Source organism: Orcinus orca, chromosome 1 (genome assembly GCF_937001465.1).
Source record: "Orcinus orca chromosome 1, mOrcOrc1.1, whole genome shotgun sequence".
Classification (NCBI taxonomy): Eukaryota; Metazoa; Chordata; class Mammalia; order Artiodactyla; family Delphinidae; genus Orcinus; species Orcinus orca.
Genome location: NC_064559.1, coordinates 49,192,498 through 49,206,795, shown reverse-complemented (window position 1 = coordinate 49,206,795; position 14,298 = coordinate 49,192,498). Strand labels below are relative to the sequence as shown.

Below are 14,298 nucleotides of genomic sequence, written 5' to 3'. Positions count from 1 at the left end.
TCCGGGAAGATCCCACATGCCACGGAGCGGCTGGGCCCATGAGCCATGGCCGCTGAGCCTGCGCATCCAGAGCCTGTGCTCCGCACAACGGGGGAGGCCACAGCAGTGAGAGGCCCGCGAACCGCAAAAAAAAAAAAAAAGCACTAACATTCTTGGCATACAATAAGTGATGTATATGTAAATAAGTATTTGGCCACTGGAGGTGTTGAGCAGAGTAGTGTTAATGGCTCAGTTTAGTTCTTTAAGGGATCTCTCTTGTGTTTTCTGTGGAGAATAGACTCTAGAGTGGCAAGTGTGGGACTGAGAGGTCAGTTAGGAGGCCACAGTGGTGGCCAGAGTGATGGCAGCTTAGACCAAGGTGGTCATAGTGCGTGTGAAAAGAAACAGCTTCAAGATAAATTTTTAAAGTAAAATTGATAGGATTTGCTAATGAATTGGATATAGGGTATAAGTGAAGGAGAGGAGCAACAATGTCTCCAAGAATTTTAGTTTGAGTAATTGAGTGAGTGGTGGTACCATTTTACTGATATAGGATGCTGAGAGAGGAGGGTTGGTTTTCTGTTTTGTTTTTGTTTTTGTTTTGTTTTTTTTGGTTGGTTGGTTGCTTTTTTGTCAGGGGAGGTATTAAGAAATGTTAAGAGAGGAAAGTGAAGTGAGAAGTTCTAAAAACTTCAACTCTGACAATATAAATTATTCCAATACAGGAGAAAGAGGACGGCATCTGAAGAAACTTATGTAGTTACAGTGTTTGTTATTTGATGAACTTAGATTTTTTAGGTCAAAAAAATAGCTAGAACAGCAAAGAACTATGCCCACACGTTGCACCAATATCAGTTTCCTGGTTTTGTTATTATAGTTAAGTAAGTAGGAACCATTGGGTGAAGCTGGAGGAATGGTACTTGGGATCTCTTTGTACTATCTTTGCAATTTTCTGAGAATCTATCATTATTTCAAAATAAAAATTTTAAAAATTACTCTTGTTTAAGAGAAAGAAATAACAGCAGATATTTTAGAGGTTTTAGTTGACTACAAGATATTATGAATCAATACTATGATGTGGTTGACAAACTAATGTTGATGTGGCTAGGATTAATAGAAGTTAAAAAAATTCCAAAGAGGGACTGTAGAAGTACCACTTTATTTTGTCCAGGTCAATCCACATGCGAAGTGGTAAATTCAATTCTTGGTGCCACACTCGCAGATTAACAGGCACGTTGAATGACAACTAGACACAATACCCAGAATAGGGCAGCCCTGTCATATAAGAAATAGTTGGAAGGAAGCTAAGATATTTACCCAAGAAAATTGCAGACTTCCATGAAAAAGTCTTCAAATACTTGACAGACTGTCATTTGATAATCAAATTTAGAAGAGCCTTTGACATCCCTTTAGCTAAAATAAACTTACACTTTCTCTTCACAAAATGCCAGAAGTATTTTTAAAGAACACTTAGAGAAACTGTTTTAGCTGTGTTAAAATTTCTGATTTTTTTGAAAACAACTGAAGCTGAATAAACCTGGAAGATCAAAATGTTCTCCCAACTGAATCTAAACTGTTATTTCATTTGGTTTGAAGCTGTTACTAATTTTAAGGAATCTCTACTTTATTACCACCACCTTCAACCATTTCTTCCTGCAACTGTCTCAAGAGCTATTAAGATATAAGACCTATGACTCAGAGGTCTGTCAGCTTTTCAGATGGAACCAAGAAGTTTTATATTAAATATTTGCTTTGACTAGCAGAGATGGGAGTACAGCACTTTTCCTATTTCTCCTGATCTATGGATGGAAAGGAAGATGGATTTAATACTGTAAAGTTAATATTGCTACCTCTTAATATTATTTTATATTATACACTGCAATGAAGTTTAGACAGAAATTTAAAAAGAAAGAAATCACTTGGCAGTTTGCTGTAATAAAAGGCTATAAAAAATATGATAATAAAACCCAATGAAAAGAATCTTACAGATACTGATCTTCATATCCTGATTATGATGGAGGCATTAATTGAGCAGTCTCACTATTGTGTGCCTATTCCGTGTGCTGATGAATTTTTCTAATTCTGAGCCAGCAGAGAGCATGAGATGAATATACTGCCTTGGTCAAAAAAAGTCAAACAAAAATGCTGAACATCACTATGAACCAGAAACAAAACAAAGAACATTATTCTTCCTTGGAACAAAATTAAACTCTTGTTGCACCTAGAATGGAGAGTATTTGTAGTTCTGGTTGGTGACTGTCTTAGACTCTTGTACCATTTGCATCATCACTGGGAAGAGGCAATGAGCAAAATAAATAAGTGAAGATATAACCTGTTAGATGAGATCAGTGTTATAGAGAAAAATAAACTAAGAAAGGAGGTTAGAAGATGCTGAGATAAAGACCTAAAAATGAGAGAGTAAGATAAGCAAAACTCAGAGAGAAGAGCAGTTCAGGAAAAGTCCTGGGACTGTGCCTGGTACATTCTGAAGCAGAGTTAACAGCATGAGAAGTCACAGAGAACCTCTCAGGCCACTGTAAGAATTTTGGCTTCTACTCTGAGTGAGAAGGGGATCTGTTGGGGGGTCTGAGTGGAAGCTTTTGGGGGGTCTGATCTAAACTACAATTTTATGGGAGGGCTCTGACTGCTGTGTTGAGAATAGACTGGATGGGCTGGGAAAGGAGGTCATAGGTGGAAGCAGAGCAGTCTGGAGGCTGTTATCATGATCTAGATAAGAACTAATGATGGCTTGGAGTGGGGTGACAGTGGTTGAAGTGGGGAGAAGTGATTGGGTTCTGGGTTCCATTTTGAAGGTCAGGTCAACAGGATTTGCCAACTGTTTTGTTGTGGGATGTGAGAGGAAGAGGAGAGTCAAGGAAGGATGAAGTTGCCATTAACTGAGAAGAGGAAGACTGTGGAAGAGCAAGTTTGGGAGATGGAGGACGTCAGAATCTCATTTGGGGGATGCTTGGCTGGGTATACTTTTAGATATCTGACTGGAGATAACAAGCAGGCAGTTGGATATATGAGGCTGGAAAACAGGGGATAGGTTGGTGCTAGAGGTATAAATTGGGAATGGTCAGTATTTAGATGAGATGTATAATCACTAGACTAGATGAAAACCCTGAGGGCAACTGTAGAGAGAAGGGAGACGAGGCCCACTGCCTGAGTTGTGGAGCATGGCAGCATTCAGCATCAGAGAATGAGAAGGAACAGGAGGAAGGGAGGAGGGAAACCTGGAGGATGTGGGTCATTCATTGTCCTTGCTGCTCTCCCTCCAACTCTCATTCTCCTTCTTTGCTCTCCACCTCTCAGCCTCACCTCCCTCAGCCTCACTCTTAGGTAAACAAAGACATTTTCTGTCAAAGTGCATGAGCCAAAACAGATATTTCCCAGGTAAACACTATCCTTTTAATTGGGTGATTTTTTAAAAGGCACATAGATCGCTCTTAGGTACATTAGTTACAGCATGTGGATCAGCCAGAACATCAAGTTACCCAGCTCTGTGGGTTCCATGGACCCGCCTGCCAAGTGGTATGGAAGATATTCTCATTAGTGTTGCTGTTGGTATTGTTCAGGGAGGCTTTGGCCCTTGCCACACCCCTCCCTCCTTCCTTCTCCCACTCCACCCCCTGATCCAGAGGCCAATGAATGCTCACATCATTTCACTTTGGTCCAGCTGCCAGGCTGGGGAACAGATGTTGTATTGTTAACACCAAGTAAAAAACAAACAGCCCCATTCCTCTGTGTTCTCCCGCCTCCCCCTCCATCCCCATTTTAGTCCCCTGGTGAAAATGGGCAAACAATGTTGGGGAGAGGAGTGGATGGGGCTCCAGTGAGTAATGCCATCCTCCCCAGCCACGGCTGAGCCTTGGCCGGAGGCGAGTGTTCTCCTAGGCCCTGTTTACAGCAAACACGAGTTCTATCAGCTGAGTGGCTGGCTCGTGGCTGGTGACGTGAAGATGCTCACACTGAGCAGGGCATTGAGAGAAAGAAGACAATGACCCTCTTCTGCATGTGGCCCCAGTAATGCATCTAATTGCATTTGATGAGCAAGAGCTATGACCACAAGACAATCCCAAGGGAAGAAGGAAATGATTTCTTGGCTGAGGTCTTTCTCTATGTTTGCTCATTTCTTCTTTAGAAACGTTTAAGAGATGGAGGGGGCTGGGATGTTCATTTCTTTTCTGGAGACCAGAGGTTTAGATTCTTCTGATTTTTTTTTTTTACTTCTCATGCAGACCCTTTCCTCAGGTTCAGGGACATGGAGGGGTGCAGGGGGTGGAGTAACCATGGACAATCCAGGGCCAAGGCTAGAAGTGAAGTAGCGCATGGAGTTGAGGAGGCCAAATGAGGGGAAGCAGGGTGTGCAGGGCCATGGCAAGTAGTTGGAACTTCCCTTGAAGGTACTAAGTGGCAAAGAAAAGATTTTACACAGGAGAGTGACATACAGGAAGCAGCTATTTCCTCTGTGAAGAAGATACATCGTCTGTGAAGGACAGATGGGAAGGAAGAGCCAGTTAAGAGGCTGCTGTAGCAAGCCGGGTACCAGACAGCAAAAGCCCCAACATTCCATTAGAGTTGGCTCAATTGTTGTTAATGAGACAAAATCAACAGGGCTTAGGAACAAATTGGGTGTGGAGAGGGGTTGGGTGAGCATGATCAGGGTTGTAGTAAGAACTTACGTACTGGTTCTCAGCCCTGAAAAATTTATGCCCAATCAGGCTCCTGTGTATACATCATTCAAAATAAAATAGGTGTATGGAATTCCAAAAATTTTCTGTTTTATTTTAGAATGGCTACTTTGATACTGTTTGAAAGCACTAAACTCTTTCCAAATAATTCTTTGGCATCCTGGTTTTGTTTTCTTGGTGTTTCACGCACGTGCCTTTTCATGCTTATTGGAAAAGCCAGCACTGGGAGGGAGTTGTGAAATTCATGTGTGAGCCACTAGGTGGATGGCATGCCTTTCACCAAGAACAGGGATGCAGGAAGAGGATATGCAGGGGCAGAGTAGAGATGAGCTCAGCCTTGGACGTGTGAGTTTGAAGTATCAACAGAGACAGACACTGCCAGAAGGCAGCTGATTAGATGAATCTGGAGCGGAGATGGTAGAACTGGGCGTCATCAGCACTCATGGTGGGGGAGAGTCATAGGAGAGGATAAGGTCATTCGGGGTGAATGTGTGGAGGGAGAAGGGAGAGGGCCTGGAATAAAACCTGCAGAAAACTGGCATTTTGGGAATTGGGCAGGAAAGGAGTCTGATGAGGAGTATCTAGGAAGATGCAAGAAAATTCAGGAGGCAGTAGAGCCCCCAAAGGGTAAGGAACAAAGGAATTTTGAGAAGTAGGAAATAATCAACAGCATCAAATGCTATAGCCTGATTCAAGGCAGATTAGAGGATGAGAAGCACTGATTACCATCACCGCATGTAATATCAAAGAGGTCACTTATTATTGAGAGTGATTCCTAAGGCGTGTGGAAGGATACGAACGAAATGATAAAAAAAGAGGTAGTGAGTTTACACTATTAGTGGTAGCAATAGAAGAATGGAAAGATGAGGTTGAGAGAGGGTTTTATGTAAAGATGGCAGAGAACACATTAATACCTTATTTAAACCTGCCAGACAAATACATCAAGACTCACCAGATTCAGGGGGCAGGGTGGAGAGCTTTAATACATAAACGAGTTTTAGGGGAAGATTTTTCTTTTCACCACCTATAGGCTACAGAGAGTCAGCTGAGGCAAAAATTTTGCTTGGCTTCAACGTGGTATTCTGCAAAGTTGGACAGTCATTTGTCAGGTACCTATTATGCATGCTGGCTAATGCATGAGCTGCTGTGGGGAGACTCAGAAACAATGAGCTCAAGAAGCTCATCACCCCCTGAAGAGAGAAAACTTATGTCAGAGGAAACAAACCTACAGCATGAAACACCCACTGTGTTTGTCCTACACTGTGTTTTTGTAAAATTGAACCATTATTTTAAAAGATCACACGAAAAGCTGGATATCTGGCTCCTCTTGAAAAACTAGAAGGTATATGACTGCTAACCTGCATTACTGCCAGGCAGCAATTGACTGGAGTGAAGGTGTGACTGCCCATTACTGAGAGCGCCCATTCTCCAGTTCACTCCGGTCCCCAGAATTCCCTATTAGCTGACTCATTGAGAAGACGTCATTTACATTATCTGCTAGCCCTTGGGAGTCATTTGTGCTCGTGACCGCTCCTGGGGACAATCTAAGTCATGAATTACAATCTAAGTCATGAATGCTAGAATGCATGAGGCTGATAGCTATGTTGCAGGTATTCAGGGAAAGGAGAAATCTGTAGAATTAAACAGTTAAGCAAAGCTTCTCAAACTTGGTCTCAACAAGTAGATAGGATAAGGATAGGTGGTTGGATGGATAAACAATTAGACAGATGAAAGAGAGGAAAGCATTTCCCTTGGGTTCCAGGATGGACTTGATGCCTTTTCATGGCATGCCATGGCTGGAATTGAGGGAGTACAGATCTGGCACTTTTCCTTTAAAATATGAAAACTTGTTTTCAGAGCAGGGAGAAGAAATTTCAACTTATTTAAAGACAGTGGTATCTGTAATTTCTCCATCCCCATATGACTATCCTATTGTAGACAGCTTCCTAGTCAACAGCAGTGATCCTGTAGTGATATTGCAATAAGCTTCTCCCTTGAAAGTCAAACAGAAAGATCATATAACATTAGGATTTTATATCTATATAGTCTCACTCTTGCTTGCCACAGTTGCATCAATCCCAATTCCCTGGATAGTCATAATATCCAAGTAATCTTTCTTTTCATCTTTTCCAGCTGATTGTGCCCACCCCCCCCAAAGAGGGTGCTTTTCAGGCTCAATGAGCTGCAGTTCCAACCTTGAATCTAGTTCCAAGATTTGGACAGCATTTGAAATGACCTCAAAGGGATAATAACTTATTAATCCCTTTGATGATTTCTAAAGTTCAAGAATGAAACAGTCACCCTAAATGAGAGGGAAAAGCACTGAACTTTTACCATACTAATTCATTGACCCCTGTTTCAATTCCACCCCTGTGGCCTTTGCACTGCATTTTCTGTCTTCTGAATATGACCAGCTCTGTGTGAAAAAGCCCACTTGTCACCTGATGACTGTAAAATGTAGCCTACCAGTTGACAGACCTCACTCTTAAATAAGAGCAGACAACCAGGAAACTTCAGATGCTTAAGGAAACCCTCCAACATGAAAGATGAAAATAATAACAAACAGTAATAAAGCAACTTGGAGGAAGCAGAGGCAATCCAAAAACAGAAAACTACTGTGAGTACATGATTAGTATCTTCAGAGAGGTAAGGGAAAGTTTATATCCATGCAACAAGCAGAAGATGCAAAACAACAGCAAAAGGAACCATGAAAATAAGAAAAAGTGCTTGAGAACTAAAGATACAATAAACTCAGTGGAAGATGTAAAAAATAAAATTGAAGGACTCTTCCAAAAGGTAAGAGAAAATGTGTACAGTGATGGATAAAAAGATCTTTTAAAAATAAGAGAATCCAGGGAGTTATTTTTCTGACTAGTGATAGTTCCAGAAAGAAAAAGAAAAGAAAAAATAAATAATAGAGAAGAAATTATCAAAGATATAATACAAGAAATTGAAGAATCCGAGGTCCCAGACTGAAAGGGCCCATCAAGTGCACAACATAATGAATTTAAAAGGACTCACACTAATGTATAAAATCATAGAATTTCAACATACTAGGGATAAACAAAAGCTTCTACAGAGAAAAGTAAGTTACAGACAAAGAAATGAGATATAAGAATAGTAGTAAACTTCTCAACATCAGCACTAGACTAAGCTAGTAGACAAAAAAATTTTTGAAGGAAAATTATTTTCAACTATTCCCAACTAAAAGTCTTAATTAAATGTGAGCATATAATAGACATTTTCATATAAGCACGATTTCAAAACATTGCCGATGTACGCTTTCTCAGGAATTCTTAGTGAGTGTGCCCCACCAAAATGAAGATGTAAACTGAGAAGAAGGCATGGGATCCAGGAAATGGGAGATGCAACAGAAGAGAAAGATAAAGGAAATCCTCGGGATGACTATGAAGGGAATTTCCATGTGGTCAGGTTCTCAGTGAGCCTGGAGAGCAAGCCCAAAGAGGAGTTGGAGGACAGAGCATCCTGGAGGAAGAGCTACAGAAAAAAAATGAAGCTGGACACATAACAAGCTTCAAGACAAATGCAAAATTATCTCCATCCTCCACTGACACCTGGTTTGACCACATGGAAATGTATATAGAGTGGATGTTGAATGGTGTAGGAGAATTTAGCCATAGATACCAAGGTAATTGGTAGAAGAAGAGGAAGAGGAAGTGGAGGAGAAGGAGGAGGATGAGTACAAGGAGGAGGAGGAGGAGGAGAAGGGAGTAGGTTACCGTGAATTACCTGAAAAAGCAAAAGGTTGAAATCATAGTCCTTAGGCTTGGCATGCACAATCTATCAGTGATCATAATAATGTAAACCCTGAATATTGTTTTTAATTCTCTGTTGGAGGAATAGGAATTGGAAGCATTAGAGAAAAAAAGAGGGTATGAGAAATCTAATACCTCATTTACAGTAAAAATTTAAAAATAATGTCAAATCATTAATCAAGTGAGAGCAGGATGAGTATATTATTTAAAAATATGGGCTTTCCTGGTGGTGCAGTGGTTGAGAGTCCACCTGCCGATGCAGGGGACGCGGGTTCGTGCCCTGGTCTGGGAAGATCCCACATGCCGCGGAGCGGCTGGGCCCGTGAGCCATGGCCGCTAAGCCTGCACGTCTGGAGACTGTGCTCCGCGATGGGAGAGGCCACAACAGTGAGAGGCCCGCGTACCGCAAAAAAAAAAAAAAAAAAAAAAATGGAAGTACATATCACAAGAAAGAGCTGGAAGATGAATGTAATTGCCTCTAGGGAGCAGGATGTGGGGGAAGGTGGTCAGGAGGCCACTGGGCTGCTGGGTTGATAAGTATCTTTAGTGCATTTGACTTGTTCCAACTCAGGGCCTATGTCGCTTCGATTAAATTTTAAATTAATTTACTCTCCGAAATATATAGTAGCCCCCAGACAGTTTTAGAATAACTATGCACCTACCAAGGTGAATGCTGGAAAAATAACAATTCACTTAGATGCATCGTTTGTACATCTGGCATCTTATCAAGCAGTTACCAACCTGGAGTTACAGCTCCTTACCACAGTCACCCGTTCAGACAAACCCCCGCCCGGTATGCTCAGGCAACAGCTGCTTCTGCCAGTCCTCATTTCGGGAAGAGGGAAAGGGATGAGTTAGACAAAAATAGGTGTCTGTGTGGAAAGAGATATTTTTACCTTGATCTTTAAGCCAGCTACGTGTACACCTACTATGATAGAAGCCTGAATGTTGAACAGTGTTGAAGCCAACAGCTAGTTCTCAGCCTCATTCAGAGAGATCTACACAAAGCTATAGAAAAACAGAATGAAATTTGCCAACTTGCTGAGATTTATAATATCCCCTTCCAGCAAAAACTATCAGCTAATTAGTCAGAAAAAAACCCATCCTATCCAGAGGTGATAGAATGCTTTACACTGAAAGGTTAAGTGTTAGAAAGGACCTTAGAAATCATCCAGTTCAACTGTCCCCGGAGAAACAAAGAGGCAAAGAGATTGTCCAAAGCTACGCAGCTTACCCATATCAGAACTGGATCTAGAACCCTGGATGGGACTCCATACTGCCAACCTCAGAGTTTGACCTGTAGCCTTCAGATAGATAAATAGATATAGATTTTAGAACAAGATCAGGATCTGGACACAGTTGTAGTTCTAAGACTTGTGATCCTTCCACCACTCCAGACTGCCTCACAAAGCAACAACAGTAAAAGGGGAGATATAAAATCCAACAAGTCAGAGGCTTACCTCTCCCTGAGCTGCCAACCTTTAGGGTTTAGATGATCCATGAATTCAACATTGACTTATTGAGCACCCACTATGTCCTGAGGGATTTCCGGATAGAGGTGTCTAGTGGACAGGTGGATGTTGGGGTCTGAGGTGAGAGATTTCAGAGTCATCAACAAGTTAGGTGGTGATCACTGTCACACTGAAGAATGAGATTGCCTCGGGAGAATGAGTACACTGAAAAGAGAAGATGCCCAAGACAAGATCCTAAGGAACACCAGCCTTAGGACAGGAAGAGTAAAGGAGAATACAAGCAGTGCCTGGAACCTATACCTGTCTCTGAGTAACCATCTTATGCGTCTTAAACTCATTTCTTGTTTTTCTCCTGAGTGTTAAATGTGTGTCATAAGTATCTTTAGCCAGTGCTTGAAGTTATAGAAGGAAGGAAGTGGGAGGATTTAAGGGTGAGCAAAGGCATTCAAACTTCTCCAGGTTCATCCTGGAGAAGTTGGTGGAACAAGTTTTGGACTTCCTGTGGAAAAGTAAGCTGCTGCCCACTCTGCCCCCATCGTAGCACTGTTGCCACTAGCAAGGGCCCCAGGGAAACCTGGGGAGGACAGGTGTTTCCTGTAAGTGTCAGTGGAAGGCCATCTACCCCTCTGCCAAATGAACCTGGTCCAGATCAGAGCATGTGCTGCTCAGAGCCATGTGGTATAAAGGTTGGGTAAACATGCACTTGCTCTGTGATGAGGAGAACGGCCAAGGAGACTGGACATGACCAAAAAGGTTATCATATGCTAAAAGCAAAGGGGAAAAGGCAATGACATGCACCTTTCACCTAGTTAAGTGTATTTCTCAGGGAAATGTCATTTTAGAAAAAATAGAAATTCTAAGTAGGAAAGTGTTGAGTTGGCCTGGAAGGGGTTGTTGGTTGATTGTTAGTTTTTGATTGATCCAAGATCCAGTAGGTTTTATGAGCAAGGAGTTCCAGATCTCCTCCCCCATGTCCTAATTACACTAGGCCCTCCCTGGAGGCTCTCCCTGGCTGGGATTTCATACCCAAAGGGAGTAGAGAGAGCTGGAAAGCACTGTAGTGGAGAAGAAAGAGCCCAGGCTTTGGAGCTACGCAGCCTAAGGTTGAACCCTAACTTTAACAATTAATCAGTGTGACCTTGTGAGAGTTATGTAGACCCCATGAGTCTTGCTTTCTTCATCTTTAAAATGGGGAAGATGCTTACCTCAAAGGATGGAATGAGATAGTATTTACGAAAAGGTACCAGTGGGTACTCAACAAGTGCTCCCTCACCTCCTACTTCCTTCTGCTCATCTTCCCCTTGAAAACCACCCTTGAGTGGGCAAGATAACACTTAATAATCTTGGCTTTCCTCCAACTCCTTGCAAATTAGACACATTGCCCAAGCTGACAATGATCTCAGCATTTTCTCTGTGGACCATTAGTAGGGATTCTACCATCACGTCACCAAGATATTGCACCCTGAGCATTGCATGCGTCAATCATTGGGTATGAGCTGACATGCTTTTGTAACTCTCAGCTGTTCACCCAGTTCTTTGAGAAAACATTGCATTTCTATCTGTCATTAGAGGTAGTGGAAGCTTGATGAGGTTCCTGGTCTTCTGTCATCTTTAAATCCTCGGGAAGGCTCAAGTGTGTCAGTTAAAGACAACCCCTCCCACCCCCCACCCCAACCTCGTCCCCCACATACTGTGATATATACTGGTCAGCATTGATGAGACTTCCCTCTTTTGCTGCTGTGATTCACCAGCCATGGGTACCATCTTTTCTGTTCTCTCTCCCTGGCATATAAGTGTTTCCTCATTTGTATTTCTTTCCCTGAAGTTCATGCCCTCAATCATCTCCAGCAACCTGGATAAATTTAGCTCTTCTCAGGGACTTTTGCTGACTTGGTTCCATGACTGTTGAATGTTTGGCTGCTCCCCAGAAAGAGTTTGGGGCTGGCTCCCCTCACTTGGAGGTCTTATCTTGTTCTGGTGACTACTGTGTCACTTGCGTAATTGGTTATTTGAGTCACCTCAGGCCAACCAGTTTGAGAACCAACAAGTTTGTGTTCTTGGAACCTGAAGTCCTTCATTCCCGCTTCTGACCCTCTGACCCCTTAGTACCCCTTCCTTGTTTTTATTCTTGCCCTGAACAGCCTGTGGCTACTGCTCTTATCTATCATGGTCACTTCCCATTAGGGCTAAGAAGGCAACTAATAAAGGCTTCTCGACTCTCTTCTCCAGGAGCAGGGCCTCAGGTCTCACTACCAGGATCCAGCAGAGTGAAGTGTACTTAGCAGATGCTCATTTAATGTTTACTAATTTGACTTGTTCAAACTAAACATCAGAGAGGTTAAAGTCAGACTCCCTTGGTCAGCAACTAAATGAAAGAGAAATGCACGCAAAGGCCATTATGTTTTTAGACACCCTCATTTTCAAGGATCCAAAATAAGGCTTATGGGTCATGTTGAGTAGCTTTGTGTCGGACTTCGAAGGATGGGAAAGATTTGAATAGATACAGAGGAAAGGGAAGGACTTATTAGGAGAAAAGAACAGCACAATCATAGAAGACAAAGACCAGAGGGGGAACTGGCACAAGATGCATGTATGTAATGTGACTTGGGGGTGTCTGTAAAGAGCTAGTCTTATTCCAGTGAAAATACATATGAGAGGAAGGAAAAAATGATAGCCACCTTTGCTGGGCCTTGAGAGCTTGGCTGTGACCTAATCAACCAACCAGCTACAGACTCCCCCTACCTCTCAATGTCCTTGTTCCTTATAGGAACAACTAGGTATGGCCTCTTTCCAGTCCCATATTCACCCACACCCCAGTTTAGCTGCTGTTGTTTCATGGAAAACCAAGTTAAAAAGTGTCTGTAGAGCCAAAGTAATTTAGTCCAGAGACCACTCATGTGCATGCCCCATAGTGAGGGTGTCTAGCAGTGTCTGGGGCGGCAAACACTCATCTGAGGACTCTAGCACTTGGTGGTGATCAGGGCTACCAAAGGCTACAGCTTCAGGAGGCAGTGAGAGGAAGGAACAGCTGTGCCCTGCATAAAGAACCCACGCACTCCTGATTGGCCATTGTTTTGGCATGTGAGTGGGACCAGTGACCCAGATGTCACTGCTGCCATCCTGGCTGATCCACAAAGAAGTGAATCAGGTCTATTTTAGGAATCTGTTCAACTGGTCACATGGAGAAATTGCTATTAAAAAACAGCTATTTACCAGGAAAGCAAAGCTCCTGCAAAACAAAAGGTTAGTATACTCTCCCCAGTAACTCTTTAAACCAAAGCAAACACTGGTGCAGGCCAGGTTTGCTCTGTAGTTCTGCTGTCCACCCTTGGTCATCTGATTCCCAAGATTCCTGGTTGATCTCCTCCTCGGGAATAAGCTGAGAAAGGCAGCTGGGAATACCAAAGGACAGGGATTTCTAGAGGGTAAGAGGGTTAGGGTCACATAGCAGTTCTCTTGTTAAATGATTGGTTGATTTTTCCAGGAAAGTCAAGGGGCTTGACCAGGCAAAGCTCAAAAGAATCTGGAAGGTCTAAGACCCTTTATCATAAAAGTGTCCCCTCCACTTGTATTTGAGGATTCTGTATTAATGGATGGGAAGTACATCAAATATAGTCCATAGAGATATTGCTCTAACTAGAGGACCAAACCATGAAGGCAACACCAAGAGCATTAAGATCAACATTGAAGAGATGACAAATGTGCTGATTATGGTGCCCATGCAGTGGCTGGGACTTCCTACAAGCCATCACCACCGTGTGACCTCAGCTTCTCGATGGGTATCCCTAAGCCTTCCTTTCCTCTCAGCTTCTAAGGTGTGCTACCACTCTGAGCCATGTCAAGTTAGGAAATCCTTATGTGACCTGTCCTACGAAACTTACAATCTTGTTTTGTGCACAGTGTGACCCATATATCCAACAGAGAAAATAAGATAAGGCAATATATAAATACTAGAGAATAAGTGGCATAAAAAATACAAGTTGTGGCTGGGGACAGATCATTTGCATCTGGTGCGCCGATCAGATAGTGTGGCCTAGAACACACAATGAAAAAGACATTGTCTATAATGGAAATTGAAGTCCCTAGCCTGACTTCCAGTGCTTTCCATAATCTGACCTCCACCCCCCATCTCAGCCTTACCTCCCAGGGCTCCTACAATCCAACCAGACTGCACCCTAAGTTCACCTTGCTCCACGGGTGGTTTTTTACCATGTAGCACAATTCTTCCTTTCCTCTGCTTCACCAAATGCTAACCGTGTTTGAGGTCTGGCTCACATTTCTTCTGCTCCTTGACACAATTCCAGCCACCCAATCCCCCAGCCCTCAGCGACCTCACACTGCCCTTTGTCCACCTGTACTTCACTCACAGTGTTCACT

The 14,298-nt window shown here is 42.7% G+C and overlaps 2 long non-coding RNA genes across 2 annotated transcripts in view; one reads left to right on the top strand and one right to left on the bottom strand.

Moving 5' to 3' along the window:
- The window catches only part of LOC117201304 (uncharacterized), a 49,255-nt gene that overhangs the window by 21,328 nt on the left and 13,629 nt on the right, over window positions 1-14,298 (top strand). The window lies entirely within an intron of this gene.
- On the bottom strand, window positions 6,615-9,822 carry LOC125965253 (uncharacterized). Its single transcript, XR_007478941.1, has 3 exons — window positions 9,684-9,822; window positions 9,211-9,274; window positions 6,615-6,666 (listed from the first exon to the last, which is right to left on the bottom strand). It is a non-coding gene; the product is annotated as an uncharacterized LOC125965253 (long non-coding RNA).